Source organism: Crinia signifera, chromosome 5, assembly GCF_055691185.1.
Source record: "Crinia signifera chromosome 5, ASM5569118v1, whole genome shotgun sequence".
Taxonomy (NCBI): Eukaryota; Metazoa; Chordata; class Amphibia; order Anura; family Myobatrachidae; genus Crinia; species Crinia signifera.
In genome coordinates, this window is record NC_139221.1 from 73066877 (window position 1) to 73081775 (window position 14899).

General features: G+C 41.8%; 1 protein-coding gene across 2 annotated transcripts in view; it reads left to right on the forward strand.

The window, feature by feature from the left end:
* The window catches only part of GAREM1 (GRB2 associated regulator of MAPK1 subtype 1), a 122835-nt gene that overhangs the window by 30709 nt on the left and 77227 nt on the right, over positions 1 to 14899 (forward strand). The window lies entirely within an intron of this gene.

Below are 14899 nucleotides of genomic sequence, written 5' to 3' on the forward strand. Positions count from 1 at the left end.
CCACGTTGACCTTTTGCTGGTGTCAACCATATGTATGTGTGTCATATAGTATCGACCTAGACTTTGTAAAAAAAAAAAAACCCTGGCCTGTGCTTTTGGCATTGGACTCAATACACCTGCTTAATCTTATGACCATCACGTCTAGGGATGCCAATCCCAGGCCATTTTTTCAATCCCAATATTTGGTATTGAAAAATGCCCAATCCCGGGATTCCTAGGATACTGGTATTGGTTTCTCTAATAAAACAAACTCTCCCCGACCACCCTGCATATTTATTTACATGTGTCCGAGAGCCGCGTGGGTGGGTGATGGAGCCATGCGAGCTGATGGAGCCTGGACGAGGTGGGCTGTGTGGGTTTGTGGCCTGCACAACGTGACCTCTGACCTCGTCAAGCTGCGCAGAGCTGCAATGCTGGGGATGGGATAAGCAGGGCAACGTCTGAGCACTTGCTCAGACGCTGCCCGGCATTAGACTGCACATGCACAGTCTAATCCCGAAATCCCGGGATTGAAAACCCGGTGTTTTTGGGGACAAATCCCGGGATCCCGCTGATCCCGGGATTGGCCACGATAATCACGTCCTATTGTTCTTGGAAGTCCCGGCCATCGATCACCTGGAGAAACAGTCGCATCCTCGTTGAGGCTCCTTGCTCTGGTAATCCACCATCTCTGGACTTTACCTCCAGAGGCACCCAGGTTTTATTATTCACTTTGGACTCCACCAATTGGGACTACTGCCTCGTTTCAGTGCATGTTTTTCAGTTACCAAGTGGGTCATCTATATTAGTGCACATGGTCTTTTTTTTCCTAAAAGTTGATGTTTTATTACAAGTTTGTAGTTATTAAATATACTTTTTAATTGATTCATTTGTTTAGACATAGCATTTTTCCAGCGCTGCTATATTTGTTCTTTTACCATTGTAGTATAGGAGCGGACTACTTTTCTTTAAAGCAGCTGCTGTGATCCAGCAGCACATGACTATCGCTCTAATTTTAAAAAAAAATTAATTCCCCCTATTCTTTGACCTAGACTTCGTCTGTCAGCCACCCGAATCTTTCTGCATTTGTGGGGGCACTTTGGGCCTGATTCAGAGCTAACTGCTAATAGAAGAGGAGCAAACAAGCAGCAATTTGCTCTTGGAACATATCCGGTTACCGTTCAATGGGATCAGATGCATTTATGGTTGGCTACACAGTGAGAACACGACTGCTTTTCATGCTGTATACAAATTTAGGGCCCCCCCCCCCAAACACTGAAATACAGATTTAAGCTAGGACGCACCCCATCCTAACAGCCCCACCTGCAGTACAACATGCATTTGCCAGGGTGAAATTGCTTTATTAATGTTCTCTCAGCATTGAATCCTGTGCTCTTGAGTAACAAAACTGAGTGCCCATCAATTGAAGTTACATTCCTTATCTATATATACATTATGTCTAGTGTCTGATTTGTGTGTCTCCAAAACACTGCCATCTGTTGGCAGCGAGTGAAACAAACACAGAGGCAATCACAAGGTAGCAGACTAGCTTTCGAAGCATTTGCTTCTAGCGGGCTTACTAGTTTTTTTTTCCATATGTACTGTACACAGTGCTATGTACAAAGGCCAGTTATGGCAAATTAAGCTGCACATACATTACTGTATGTTGGTTATCCAGTCATAAATGTTAAAAACTTGTCCTTGCAATTTTGGTTCTAGCAAGGTGATGAAATGTATTACTGGCTACTAAATCGTGATCAGCTTGTTTTAAGTAGGCTATCAGGATATTATGGGGTTATTATGTTCTTGCTGTTTATTCATTAATAATAGTAAATGCAGATGCAGCTCATACCCATAGCTTATTTAATTGTAAGGAGACTGCATGCTAATATAAATACTGATTGGAAGTTAAATCTGAACTGATTTAACTTCCAGCAATGACACGTCTGTAGCACGGCTGTGGTAATGGTGGAAGTCTCGGAGGATTGTCTGTCTCTAAATATCAGGGGTTGTCAGGAGGTGACGGTGAATGCAATTAGCAGATTTAATGATCACTTTCTCCCACTGAAACATGTCTGTATCTTTTGTGTATGTCAGCTGCGATGAACCAGTTTGCGGGTGCTGTACTTCATATTGATTTAAATATCCAAGAAATGAATCTTTCCGTTTAATAGCTGGAACAGCTGTGAGGAGATCTGTGGGTTGATCTGAGTGGGTTGTTAAAAACTTGTTAAGACAGGTTTGATTAGTTAATGCTTCTTAATAGGCTGTATCCTGTTATTATTTAGGATGGTATTTCTTATATAGAAGAGGCTCACTATTTTCTTTCCCACTCATTCTGCAAAGTCTTTCCAACCCGGACGAGCTGCCATGTATTTCTACCTTTCCCAAATGTATTTTAGCATCCTTTCCTGTGGTAGCCACAGTGGGCAAAACTGTGCACTGGAAGTGGGGCGTGAAATATTTTCTTCCGACCTGAACATAAAGCTGGACACCCAACATTTCTTGGTTGCCAGAACAAAATTGTCGCTTTGGGATTCTCCACACTATGGTCTAGTAAGAAATGATGTTTGTTCTGCTTGGAATAAAGGACTGATTTTTTTTTTCTTGTTATTTTGTCAATCTGGTCATTTGCTACTTACTTAAAAAAAATGTCATTTAATTACAGTTTGACGAAATTCATGTGGTTTTTATTCCGGTGTTATACTTTTTATGGTACATCACATGATGGTCACAAAGATTGAATTCATTCCTCCATGAAACAAACTTCTGAGATGTTTGAGGTGGACCACACATTGCTTTGTAACAAATGTATATGCAGACGGTATATTATATGCAGTAGTCAAACATGGACTAGAACACTTGTGTACAATTATATTGGTACTCCTTTTATAGTTGGGCACCTTTGCATGTGTGCCTGCCAAGGAGCATGGGAGGGGAAGGTGCATTAACGTACATTTGCTCTTGTTGGTGCATCGCGCAAATCGATAAGCTCACTAACTGAAACAAATATGCAGCATAAGTGTACTGTAGGTATAGTGCAAATATGTGGCTTAACGGCGTGTTTGTAGTAAATATTCTAAATACCTGATATGTACACATTGTAGTTATGTATTGTGACACAGATTACTAACACGGGGACTCAGATGAAGACTTCAATGTTTATTTTCAGCAGCAGGTCACAGCACACCAAGTGAATTCCATATGCAATTGTTATTACAGGCAGTAGCATACAGACAATATCAGCATAATCAGCATTTGCAAAGGCTCCAATGGTCCCCGCACCCCCAGGCCTATCACTTGGGCAGCTAATTTACCATTAAGAGCAAGGTGACTCTGCCCTGAAAACCCTTATATCAGGAAACCCCAGGCGCTGCTGATTAGACACCTGGGTTTGTTACTGCTCCAAAACCTTATCTGGATCCTCCACATTCTTTTCATGTGGGGGTATGCTGACTCTGTATAATGACACTGAATACTGTTTACAGTGTGACTAATGTATGTATCATGTAAAATATACACCCAATACAGATATGCTGTCCTGTTATAAACATGTCCTTACTGTACACAGCCTACCTTTCTTTTCACTTTCATTCCCCCAGTTCCCTCTCTTCTGTCTTAAACTGGGAGAGGGAGGGAGATAGAGAAAGGGAGGGAGATAGAGAAAATGAGGGAGATAGAGAAAGGGAGGGAGATAGAGAAAGGGAGGGAGGGAGATAGAAAGGGAGGGAGATAGAGAAAGGGAGGGAGCGAGAGCTCCCCCTCCTGCAAACCACAAAGGGGTGGGGGTGAGAGAATGCCCAGCCACCACTAGGCCCGTGCTTTACAGGTCTAGTGGGAAAACCATCCCTGGTGTCAGGCTTGTGCTTGTAGTATCATTGTGAAAACTGCACTGAAGATCCCTATAGTGGATAGCTGCACAATATTATTTCATGAACCCTGGTTGAATAGTAGTCTCATGACAGACATGCTGTGTCCTATGGCTTGGGTATCATTAACCGCTCACCAATATCCCAAATGCATGGGACCAGAAGGGGTAAATTTACTAAAGATTGTAATAATTAAGAGGTGATGTGGCCCATAGCAACCAATCAGATTCTGTCTGTCGTTTCACAATTGCACCCTACAATATGATAGACAGAAAAAGATTTTCGAAAAATTACTAAAAAACATCCGAAAACTCCCGTAATTGAATACTTAAGTCCGTTTTTTGGGGGGCTATCCGAAGCAAACTGACTTAATTGAATACCCCCCAAAGCCTGTACTAGGAACTGTGCTTTGTGTTTATTTGTCATAGAGTTCATAAAGGCCATTCTGTGTTTTGGGTAGGCTTTGTTCATGGTCCATGCCAATAGAAATAACTGAAACTCTGCTACTTTTTGATGAGTAGAAGTAGTTGGATGTGAATCTGGTCATCTATGTGTAATGTTTTGCATGTGATTAATGTGACACTTTTAAGACCAGTTTTGGTTGTTCTTTTGTGTTTATCTTTGTATACCGTATACATAAGTATTCAGATCCTTCTTAATGTGTAGTTATTTTATGGTGTAAAAACTGTTATGTTGAAATGCATAATCGACCTAAATGTACTCTGCAGAAATTGCTTTATAGCTTTTGTATTGCTTTATAGCTATGCTGCGGAGTTTAAAGGCTTTTATTTAGAGAATGGTCGTGTGTTCTAATTACAGCAGTTATCCCCATTTCCTGCTCTTAGATCCCACTGAGCAGTAATAAAGGAACCGCTAGTGTGGGTAACAATGGTCTCATTGTGTCTCTCTGTGGACTAAAAAGCAAACAGAACACAGCAGAACATGGACAGTACAACCCTCACAGCATGGTCCCGAGTTCCTACATCTTGCCTCAAGTATAAATTGATTATATTTAATAATGTTAACAGCAGAAGATGGAAAAAATTGTGCAGCTATGTTTTTTTTTGTTTCTTTTTGGAAAGAATGCACCAAACCCATAGTTTAGTATTCCCGCAATTCCGAACCCCTTTAGAAAAGACTAAGCAGCATACGGAAATTCCCTCCAAAGCAAAACCTAAAGGGATTTTTTTTTTTTGAGAGTCTGTAGTTTGGGGGTCAGCTGAAATCTGTAGCGTGCTCGGATGTCTGGGGGGTCATATAGACACTCTTCTAACGCAGTAACGTTTCATATAATTTTTGTCTTGTTTATGTCTGTCAGCTTGAATGCATGAATTTCTATTTCTTTTTGTAGATCTGAGATGTGATGTCAAGTGGATACACAAGAGCCATGATGTACTCACAGTCAGATCTCTTCTGCAGCAGTTTGTGGCCACCAGCATCGCAGATTTGCCTCCACACTCCATGGAGGTGTGCAGGAAAACATACGCTGCTGATGTACAGAGAATGTTCATTCTAGCAAACCGCACCTTTCAACATCCGCGCAGTACCTCTTTCCTGCCTGGGGTTTTGCTCTCTGTTGTGGTGCTTAAAGCACATCCTGGTCTGTATTTCAGCAATGAAATACAGACCAGAGTGTGCTAGATACAGCACAGATCACAGCAGAGAGCAACACCCCAGGCAGGGATGAGGAACTGCACAGGGGTTAGAAAGTGCAGAATGCTTGAATGAACACTAGAATTTAATTGCACATTGAGGTGCTCAAGTGATAAAAAGATAGTTACAAATAAATGAGTGTCCAAAACTGTTATATATGGGGTGCAAACAGAAGTCTATGCAACGAGGTGGTTTTGAGCTAGTGCCAGACACAACAATACAACCGGTCGTAATTGGATCTAAATTGACAAAATCGGGCCCTAGTCGTCCTGGTGTGTACCCAGCATAACTGCAGCAGAAGCTGTTTAACACTACTAATCCAAATGCAATAATCGTGACCAATGCAGGGCTGGTTTCACAATTGAATAACTCCATTGCACTTTAGATGGGAGCTAAATTCTTCACTAGTGCGATTTAGGCCTCTTATATATATATATATATATATATATTTTAACACAACTTCGACACAACTTCGATTATTGTATTTAATTAATTTACAATTCCAATGTGTGGTAACGTGTGTTGTAAGTCATATCGCAATTGAAGCGATGCACATCAGGAGGGTTTTTCCTACCTGCGATGGATCGCAAGGTACATCTGAAGTTGAGTCACTTGACTGTCCAGCCTATTAGGTCCTTACTTCACTTCTAGCCTACAGCTAGACTTGTTGAGATACTGGAAGCAGAAGAGTCAGACGAATAGGAAACGCTACAACAGCAAAATGTATCTAATAAAAAAAATGTAAAATATGACGAAATTAGGAGCCCATGATGTTCAGAGGATCAATTTAATTTTCCCATTTGCTATAATTCTCAAAATATTCCTTACGCAAATATCTTATTGTGTTATGTGATCAAATTTCAAAAGGATTTAATCATTCAATAACTACAGGATGAATTTGGATGGAGTTTTCTCTGATGTGTAGGTTAGTGACATAGAAAGAAACAGAGGTATGTAGTATCTTCATGTGACATCAGGGAGAGGAGCAATACAGACGATATTAAATGCTTCACACTCACTGTGTGCTGTGTGCAAGGCCCCTCAAGTCTAGTGTATATGTACTAAACATACAAATCCTTGCACTGAACGTTTGTTTTCGATCATGCTTCTGCGGAGCTTGCCCAAGTTATGCAGTGGAAAGTGAATTACAGTGCATGCTCTGCAGAAGAACCTAATTAATGCAGAGATTCTAGCAGGCTGTGATGCAGGTGAGACTGTTTTACCCCGTGTACACCTTATCTCCATTTAAATCACGCTCTTGCAGTTTCTTCTAAGTGTCTGCTTCATTATAATAAAAACGTCACAGGGACAAACACTCAGGGCTGCAGGTGTAGATCTCCAGACCAGCTGCTTCTTCCATGGACCACTTTACATGGCTTGCTCATGAGTAATTCTGGGTACACCGGAAGCGTACCAAACAGCGACAAGAGTCAGAGATTATCTTTTTCGCCATTTGGGGTTGGTAACCATACATTTTCTGGCAGTGTCCGAAAAATGCACAGGCATGCCTAGTCATGTTTAGGGAAGATGACCTAATGCATATCGTCCTTTTTCATGTCTACCAATAGCGGTCAACCTTTTGACTGTATACCGAGACACTGTCCACCTAACCACCCGTACCTAGTCCGGAGATTGGCGGTTTATCCTGAGTTTGCTCCTAGTTTTCAGAAAAGCTGTTTTGAATACCTCTTAGTCAAGCACAGGTTTTGAGATCAATATCTTCCATCTCCCATGATCTTCCCGGCTTGTTTCAGTTTGCTGGCCGATGGGGGTACTCATACTTCTGCTGAGACTAAGGCCTGACGATCAGTGATGGCTGCGCCGTTGATTTATTCCTCACTAGACTTCCTGCACTTCTCCCGTTCAGGCACAGGGGACTTGTGTATTCCCTATTGCATTTATTTACTTATCTCCCCTTATCTAATACATTCCTTGTTTATGTTCTGCTATTTTCATTTATTCTAGCTCATCAGTTGTTTGCTGTATGAGGTCTCTTTTGCTACAGGAGTATACATCCGTGTTGTCCGATCTTTTGTTGACCTCTAGTCCATCAACTATCATAATGTATATTTTGTTTTTGCATTTTACTATGCTAACCCTTTTATATTGTTGAGCTTTTTTCTACTAAAAGTTTGACTTTTTGCTATGTGGACCAGAATGGCACCTCAAGGTACTTGTTCTGTTACATTTTCACATAACATGGAGTTTTGTGGTCAGTACTTATCCGCAACCACTCACATGTGTGGGTCCGTTGGTCGTTCCACTTATTTATCCATCTAATTCTGATTCTTTAATGGGTTTTCAATTTACTGTGTTATAGACATTGGAACCTTACTTTCTTGATACTCCATGTTCAACATATGAGCCACGGTTCTACATTGTTATTTGATGTTTTACATGTCTTCCATGCTTCTGGTTTATTATTTATGGGTGTAAATCTTTAATAACAATTATGTAATGTAAACAAATGAAATGAGAATAGTTTGAGTAGTTATTGATGTAGTTGGGGCCACTATGAAGCTAGTGTGAGGCTCAAGTAGAGTGCCACCTGGAGAAGGGTACTCTGGCTACTCTTTCCTAAACCTTTTATTTGTTCCCAGGAATTAATAAAGATTTGCTACGCCCTCCATAATTACATTAATAACTTTTATATTTACTGTTTCATTTGCAGTTCTTTTCACATTTTTATGAAGTGTTCCCAGTGAATTGAAACCACGCACATCGATGTGTGGGCTGTACAGTTCCTGCTGGTAGAAATGTTCTGAATCTCGCTGATTTTCCTGGAATAGTGCAATGATACTTGACACAAAAATGCAGTTCCCAGCTTAGAGAATTAGAGATGGTTGTGACTACAACTGGTCTGAGTCACTGATCAGCCTGCAGGGCTAAGCTTAGCCGCCCAGCTGACAGGCTGGTACACTCCTAGTACAACAGTGCTCATTATACTGCCAGTGTTTGCATATAAACTCAAGTGATGATTCGGAACTGAATTCCAGGCTGCTTGCTGGCTGGTCAGTTGTTTTTCTGTGACGCATTTCATTATCCAATTATGCTTTAATTTACGCCTTTGCTCCCAACACTTTTCTAGGATGTATTTTGCATGGTGTTTTAAAGAAAATGTGTCACCATGGTAACTGTTGGAAAGTACAAATAAAAAAATTAATTATCTCCCAGTCCCATGGGAGTATTCGGTAATTATTGGGAAAGTGTTCTAAAAATTTTTTGTCTTTCTGCCAAACCCATTACATCAGCGCACAGCACTTTTCAATGATCCTTTGCTAAGAGCTAGAGAGACCATTTGGATGGTTGGAGGAAAGTTGGTATGGCCAACATAAGGTAGAGCAAGATATGACTCTGACTAGATGGAACACCATTCAGTAACTTCGAGCTAACTGGAAAAGTAGATAGCTTAGCAGTACCATCGAAACCTGTGTGGGCTGCTTTTGTGGTCAGACATTCGGGTGGTCAATAATATCTGTGTGTACCACGCAAAATGGGTGTTTTGAGGGGATAAACTGCAAATATTGTCTTACAAAAAAAAAATATATATATATATATATATATATATATATATAATATATACACTTAACATCGGCACTCACCTTTCCTAGTTTTGGGGTGCCCTATGGCTTGTGACCACATTGTTTAAACAGACATTGGATGGGCTCTGCACACACTAAATTAACTGATAATAAATAGTGGAGATTTGGTTCATGAATTGATCAATGCATTTAAGCCTGCAGCCCCCGTCAAGGGACCCCACTGTTCTGCAGGTCCTACCACTATCGCTGAAAATGGCTGCAATACACATAGCTATCACATCAATGTTTGATACCAGGCATGCTATCAGGTCTGAAGCTCACAGCAGACTTTGCTTTTATAGGTGAGCAGCTACCAACACACCTGTCACTAATCATCTAGGGAAATGGCTAACACAAGCTATGGAATCTAAGTTAAAAACAGGGTGCATGAGAGAATGTGACCACAATAAGACTAATTAAAAAAATTATATATATATATATATATCCCTAAGACTTTGCCCAGGTGAATTATATACAGGTTAAAAAGCATAGATTGTCTTTTAACTTGACTGACATCAGGATTGAATATTACAGTCCACTCAGAGTAATTCTAGAAGGAAAGACCGCAGCCTCATATTGTGCTTCATCAGGGTGATTCATGATAGTGATGCAGCTCTCTGATGCAAAGAGGAGTAATTCACCAATCAGCCATAACAATAAAACCATTGACAGGTGATGTGAGTAACATTGTTTACTAAATTATGGAACAAGTGAATACTCTTGAAGTTGGAAAGCAGAAAAAATGGGTAAGCGTCAGGATCTCAGAGATTTTGACAAGGACCAAATTGTGATGGCTACTTAATAAGGCGAAAATAGCGTGGGGCGCTCTAAAGGTACACAATATATAAAAATTGATTAACATAAATGCTAAATTGATGACCATGTCTCTTGACAACATAGAAATCATCCGGCAAATGAATGTGCCTGGCCGGCCATATAAATGGAGATGGCAAAATATTTATATATTACCTCCAGTAGTTTGTAGATCATTCACCGATTTTGGACATGTAATGATAACTGCTGTGAATATTTCTGAATATATGGGCTCACACAGTTCAATGTTTCATGCAGGCAGTGGTTTGCAATTTCAACAGCGTCCCGGCTCAGTGTCTCGTACTTAGCAAATGTGCGTCTTCAGCTCTTGCCTCGTTTGTTCCCCCAGCAGCTGCTGTCTCTGTTTTGAACGGCTGTGCATGCCGTGGACAAGCGGTCGTGCATTCTGCCACAGTGCTAGCCGTAGTTGCCGGTGATTGCCACTGAAGGATGACGCCTTTGCTGATGTAATTCGCAATTAGCCGGGGTGCCATCTCTAGTTGGGGCACAGGTAGTCTGGGTGCTGTGTCTACGGACTCCTCTGAAGTGTGAGTCGGGGTGCAGATAGCCCGGGTACTGTATCAGCAGACTCCTTGAAAACACGTTTTGCTGCTCTCCGGGGCAGCTTTTTCAAATCAAGAGTCTACGCAATAAGGTTAGAACATCTCCAAAATGGCAGGTCTTGTGGGATGCTCCCAGTATGCAGTGGTTAGCACCTACCCAAAGAGGCCCAAGGAAGTGCAACCAGTAAACCAGCAAACCGGTCATTATGAGCCAAAGGTTTGTTGTGTATGGGGAGCCAAGACTAGCCAGTTTGGTTGTATCCCACAGAAGAGCTACTCTATCTATCTATCTATCTATCTATCTATCTATCTATCTATCTATCTATCTATCTCTATCTATCTATCTATCTATCTCTATCTATCTATCTATCTATTTACAGTTTCTTATATAGCACACACATATTACAGAGAATATTTGAACATTCACATCAGTCCCTGCCCCAGTGGAGCTTACAATCTACCACATATACAGGCACACACAGACATTACATAGAATTTGACGGCAGATAAGAACCATTTGGCCCATCTAGTCCACCCTTCAGGTAATCTCAACCCTTTTTAATCCTTATTTCTTTGTAAGGATATTCATATGCGATAGGCATATGGCATATAGGATATTCATATGCGATATCCCCAAGCATGTTTAAATTGTTCTACTTTCTTAGAACATTCTAGGGTTAATTTTTGTTGGGAGCCAATTAGCCTACCAGTATATTTTTGGAATGTGGGAGGAAACTGGAGTACCCGGAGGAAACCCACGCAAGTACGGGGAAAATATACAAACTCCGCACAGTTAGAGCCATGGTGGGAAAAGAACCCATGACCTCTGCGCTGTGAGGCAGTAATGCTAACCATTACACCATCCATACTGCCCAACTACTCTAGCACACATTACTGAATATGCAGATGCTGGCTATGATAGAAATGTGTCCAAACACACAGGGCTGCGTAGCCAGACTCTTGCCCACTGCCAAAAGTGCCTACAATGAGCATCTGAGTGTCTGAACTGGACCATGGAGAAATGTGGCCTGGTCTGATGGACCACATTTTTTTTTCTAACCTAATGATCACGGCTGGTTGCCTGTGATGTGTTAAACCTAGGGAAGAGATGGGATGCTTTGGGCAATGGTCTGCTGAGAAACCATGAGTCCTGACCTTCACATTGATAATTTGACATCTACATCAGACCAATTGCACCTCTTTATGGCACTTATTCCCTAATGGCCGTGGCCTCTATCAGCAGATAATGCACACTGCCACACTGCTAAAACTGCAGGAATGGTTTGGGACAGAGTTCAAGGTACTATCTTGGCCTTATAATCCCCAGATCTCATTTGTATTAAGCACCTTTGGGATGTGCTAGAGATAAAAATCTCCAAGCCATGGGTTTCCCCACCTCACAACCCTACAACTTATAGGACTTGCCTGCTGTTAGTGTCTTACTGCAAGATACCACTAGACACTTTCAGATGTTTCATGGTGTACATGCCTTGGTGGGTCAGAGCTGTTATGCCAGCACAGGAGTGACCCAAAAGTAGTAGGCTGGGTATTTTAATGTTACAGCTGATCAATATAAAGCATATGATTTCTGTATACATGATTTATGAATAGTACAATAGTTCTTTGCACTTCACTCTTATTTACCAGTTACATTTATATTCTAGAAGTACACTATTCTAGTAACCATAAAACATGTTTTGCTTGATATTCCAGCCATCTGGTAATTAATTGGACCAGACAATCTGATAAACTGCCTGTTGAAAAGGAGACAATGATATGATATCATCATGATAATTTGGTTTCAAACAATGTTTAAACATCATCAACAGCAGATTATCAGGAGTACAGTAATGTTACCATGATTTGGAAATCTCACGCACTGCAGGGTGAGTACAATGGGCGTGACTCTGCCTCTCATATACTGTAAAAGGCAAATGCCAATGAGTCCCATAGAACCCTAGTGTTTGTGATCAGTACTAGAAGTTTGAGCCATTGAGAATGATAGTGTCCTATCTGAGTACAACTGATTGGACATTGTAAAACATTTACTAATAGCCCAGAACTTAATGTATTTAAAGGGCAGTACATTTGGTTATGATCCTATATAAAATAATGTATCCAGATAGACTTTGGGCTTAACCCATGCCTTAGGGCACATCATGGCAACACATCTGTAATGCCCCTTTCAGACCGCACTTTTAAAACGGTAAATTGCTGTTTTTTTACCGTTTTAAAACGGTAATGTGTGCGGTCTGAAAGGTCCAGTCCCACTTAACCGGTTAGAAAATGCCGTTTTTTCTAACCGGTTAAAATGCAGGGTCCTACCCGTTTCTGAACCGGTATTTTAGCGCAAAAATCGGCTCAGAAACGGTATTTAGGACCCAGCCAATGAGCTGGGTCCTAAATTCAGCACAGTGAATACTTAATGAGCGCTCATTAAGTATTCACAGCACTGGAGCCCCCCCCGCGCGTGTTGACACCCCCCGCGCGCGTGTCGACGCCCCCCGCGCGTGTCGACCCCCCCGCGCGTGTCGGCCCCCCCCCCCCCCGTGTCGACTTACCCCGTGCCGGTATCTCCGTTGTGGTTCCCGGCACTGCAGCTCAGTATGCTCGGAAAGCACTTATGAAAAAAGTGTCTTTCAGAAAATGGCTGCCCCCCATACGGAAGACAGTTTTTTTAAACAGGGTTTCCTATGGGGCAGCCATTTTCTGGAAGACACTTTTTTCATAAGTGCTTTCCGAGCATACTGAGCTGCAGTCCACAACGGAGGTACCGGCACGGGGTAAGTCGACACGGGGGGGGGGGGGGCGCCGACACGCAGGGTGGGGTGGGGGGCGTCGACATGCGCGGGGGGCGTCGACATGCGCGGGGGGCGTCGACATGCTCTCGGTCGACACGCGAGGGGGGGGGGGAGCTGCACGGAGGGGAGGGCTGAAGGCTGCACTGGCTTTGACCCTGTATTTGGAAAGTTTCCAAAAACGGGTCTGCCAGTGTCAAAAAATCGGCACTTAAACGGTAATATACCGTTTAAGTGCTGCGGTGTGAAAGGGGTTTTATCTGGCAGACCCGTTTTTGGAAACGTTTCCAAATACAGGGTCAAAGCCAGTTGTGCGGTCTGAAAGCAGCATCATAGTTTGTGCAATGCAGGCAGTGAGTCTGCCCTATAGTTAGCAGGTGCAATCATTTTAGAAGTCAAAACATCCTGGTTTGCCCTTTAAATGAGTGCTTTATGGGCAGACTCATCGCGGACTCGTAAAGATCTGCATTGTGCAAGATATAACATTTACCCCTCTGTCTGCACTGGTGCAGTACAAGCTTCTGTCTTGCAATAAAGTCATTGGAAGATGTCGTAACCTAGCTGCAGAGTGGTAGAAGATATATACAGTAAAGACTAATTTCCCCAGCTGTTTTGTTGGCTTTTACAATATCAAACTCTGAAGCAGGTGTAAAATTAGATCAACACAAAGGTGATAAACATACAATTAATTGGCCCATAATTGCAATTTTGCAAACAGGCTATACAATGACAGTTATGAGCAGATTGACTGGATGATTATCACACTTTATCACCCTCGTTTTTCTCTTTTTAAAGACTTAATACATCCCCCCCCCCCCCCCATATTTTTTCCTTACAACATCATATTTGCATTACACGATAATATCATTTACATGTTATAACGGTAAATACTTCATCATTTCATAAACCTTTGCTTTGATAAGTGAAACTGCTGTAAATGCCGTTAAGTATCCTTGATTTCCTCTGACGCTTCCCTAATTATACTAGATGCAGTGTAGTGATGGCAATCAACCTGGTTCTAGATAAAATCAGTTACACCAAGGAATAGACCTTGTTTATTCATTTAATCATGTGGAAGATATTTACAGGGTGGCCCATCAACCTTGAGCCAATTGGGAAATCTGTTATGCTCATATAATTCCCTTATGTAAATTTGGCTCATACTGTACCTAGATTAAACGAACGCCTTCAGCTGCTGAGTTTCAGTAATTTGGGAAGTCATGGGACTGACGTGTAAACAGTCCTCATTTTGCCATTACACGAGGCTAGATGGATGATCTGGCTATGACCTGGTATAACAGTATGCCTGTGTTATTCAGAAATAAGGAGGATATGTTGCATCATTGTACGCAAGCAAAGTTGTGGGCTAGACCTGGATGTTTAGTTTGAGCATAACTGTAAGGCATGCTAACAGTATTCCCAGTACCGGCATTAACAGCTGTGCTCCTTCTTACCCATAGGGACCTTCTCCCTACAGAGACTGTTGGAGGGGGAGCAAGATAAACTCTATAGCAGGCATGTCCAAATATATGGCCTTCCAGTTGTTGTGAAACTACACATCCCAGGATGCCTTGCCATAGTTTTAGCATTCCCTAATAGCAGAACTGTGGCAGTTCATGATGGGACTTGTAGTTTCACAACAG